We start from the raw sequence: 2,725 nt of genomic DNA, 5'->3' as shown, positions 1-2,725 counted from the left end.
ACTCATTCTCTGTAGGTTGGAAGGCAACTGATGGCCCTAATGACATACATTCCTATAGATGTAGGCTTTATACAAGATTTTCAAAGAAAATATTACCATATTATTGGAAATAGATAGCCAAAGTAAATCTGACATTAATCGCAACTGTGGAGTAGCTTTCTAGCAAAACTCTGCCCAAAAAATTTGAAATCAATCTACCAACATTTTACAGAGTACAAAGACTTAGTTGGGATCCGATGAATTAATGAGAAAACAGTCTGCACAATGAAAAGCATGGAAAAGGTGATAGAACTTAGATATTTGTCCATTCCTAGCCACACCAGTCTGAATCATTGTCTGAAAATTACATTGCCTTTAGACCCCTTGGTTTCTACAGTAGAAATATAACCAAAAATATGGAATGAATTGAGTCTCTTCATAATATGAAAAGATAGAACACACACAAATAAAACGCTTGCCAAACAAGAAAGGCCCACACTAGAAGTGACCCAAATCTACAAATGAAATACATATGGTTCATAAAATCATTATAAAAAAACGCAGAAAAGAGAAACAAGGAGAAAACAAACCTTCTTAGTACATTTTTTCTCTCTAACTTCGTAGCATCCCCTTGATAAATCTGAGACTTCTAGGAAAGCAATTATATGGTAACAGAAACAAAAAACATGTTAGATACAAACCCTCCTTCCTTCCATGTTTGTGTATATAAAGAAAACATAATGACAATAAATTGATAATATGTGTCCACTGTCTTTCCTACCCGTAGAACTTTCTCAACATATTTGGGTTACTAGGAAATGTTTGTGCCTTTCATGATAAGAAAATCATCCTCATTTTCTTTCCGAGACAATTGCAACAAATCTCTTGGTGATTCAAATGTTTCCATATCTATCTTCTCTGGAGGCGCATAGGCCTCTGTATCAGATGTTGTGTCCAGTGCATTTCCTACTTGTAGAACCTTTTCAACATATTTCGGCCGCTTTTTGGGATGTTGGGAAAGCTTTGTGCCTTTCATGATAAGAAAAGCATCCTCATTTTCTTTCCAAGACAATTGCAGCAAAGATCTTTTCCATTCAAATGTTTCCATATCTATCTTCTTTGGAGGCATGGAAGCCTATGTATCAGATGTTGTGGAATTTTGGTTTGCATCAGATACTCTAGTGGTCCCAATGGCATTTGGACTGAAGAAACCAACTCCTTCGACATGTTTCTCTACAGGAGATGATGAATGCCTATCAACCTTTTGCTGAAGACCCTTGTTTAGAAGGTCGGCACCATTTAAATCTTCATAATTCCTGGTAGAGTCAATTTTTAGTCTATCAAATACATAAATAAATTGGGCGTGTCTAATGGGAGAGGTAAATCCAAGACAAGAGAAAACAAAAAACCTGAAACCAATAAAGTGTCTCAACATATATATTAATACTCAATGACTACATGGTACCAACCCAGACCTTAAATTTAAAGTGAAGAAGATTAGTTGTCGGTTTATGGAAGTGCAAATCAACTAACCTTTTGATGAATCCATGGCTATGATCCCGGAGCCCAGTGCAATGACTTAAAGTGGTGCTCCTTGAATGAACCGTTACATGGGATTTCACAAGAACTTTCTGTTTTTCAGATTTCGAAGCATGGTGTCCTGCTTGTATGGATTTCCTACCCTGAATGCTAGAGTCCCCCATCAAACTTTTGGATGCATTTTTGTGGCCTCAAGGCCTCTTTTTCTTACACCACTAGAACAAAACATCATCGCCTTCCTTGGGATAATTGGAGGGTTGATTCCAGCTTTTTAATATCTCCAAGAGTTCCATTATCGATGGTCAAATTCTCACGACCCCTCAATGAAAGATGTTTCAATTGAGTTAAATTGCCAAATGAATTGGGAAGGATGAGAAAAGAGGAAGCACCTTCCAAATCCATGAGCTATAAGCTATTTAGCTCTCCAAATGAAACAAGTAGAGAGACCAATTTTGAGAACCCTTTGAAAATTAAGTATTTCAAAGAGCACAGATGACAAAATTCATCCGACAACCTTTCAACAATGACTGATTTGGAGTGGTTCCATATGGAAATCCTTTGTTGGTAATTCAGCTACCCTATAGACCTTGGAGTGATTTCCAGAACTCTTAACTTCATTATCAGAATCAAGTTAGGCAAGGAAGAGTGGGAAAATTAATACCAATAGAGCCATATCAAATGCGGTTTTTGCTCCCTCAATATGTCTTCTAAATGATCTTCTTTACTCGCAACAAGTTGCAGCTTCCTAAAATGGAAATTATTGAATAGAGGCCTGATTTTTGACCTTATGATCCATGATATTTGTGAAATCAGGGCATTTGAAAGGTCGGGATGTTTATCCGTGAATAAATCAAGGGAGAAACTAACCATACTGATCTGTGATATTTGTGAAGTTAGGGTATTTGAAAGGTTGGGATGTTTATCCGTGAAGAAATCAACGGAGGAACTAACCATACTAATTTTGTTTACCTCAGATATTACCTATTCATTTGATAAAGAAAAAAATCTATAGTGAACCAATATAACTTTTTCATGAAACAAGAAATTTTAAGGCTTAAAATTTAATTAAACCCAAGAAAACGGTTTGGATTGTCAAAGTACTTACATGTGATGATAGTTGTAACAAATCATCACTGATATTGGTTGTCAAACCCAAATACTAAGGGGTATTACTTCCTTCCTAATTTTTCTTCCAAGATCCCTAATA

General features: G+C 36.1%; 1 pseudogene; it reads right to left on the bottom strand.

Moving 5' to 3' along the window:
• Positions 1–310: 310 nt before the first annotated feature.
• On the bottom strand, positions 311–1,811 carry LOC149186676 (uncharacterized; annotated as a pseudogene).
• Between the last annotated feature and the right edge of the window lie 914 nt (positions 1,812–2,725).

This window comes from Pinus tabuliformis, chromosome 3_1 (assembly GCF_031772625.1).
Source record: "Pinus tabuliformis cultivar Carrire ecotype Pingquan chromosome 3_1, CPIR1, whole genome shotgun sequence".
Lineage (NCBI taxonomy): Eukaryota > Viridiplantae > Streptophyta > Pinopsida > Pinales > Pinaceae > Pinus > Pinus tabuliformis.
This window is presented reverse-complemented; position numbering and strand designations above follow the sequence as displayed.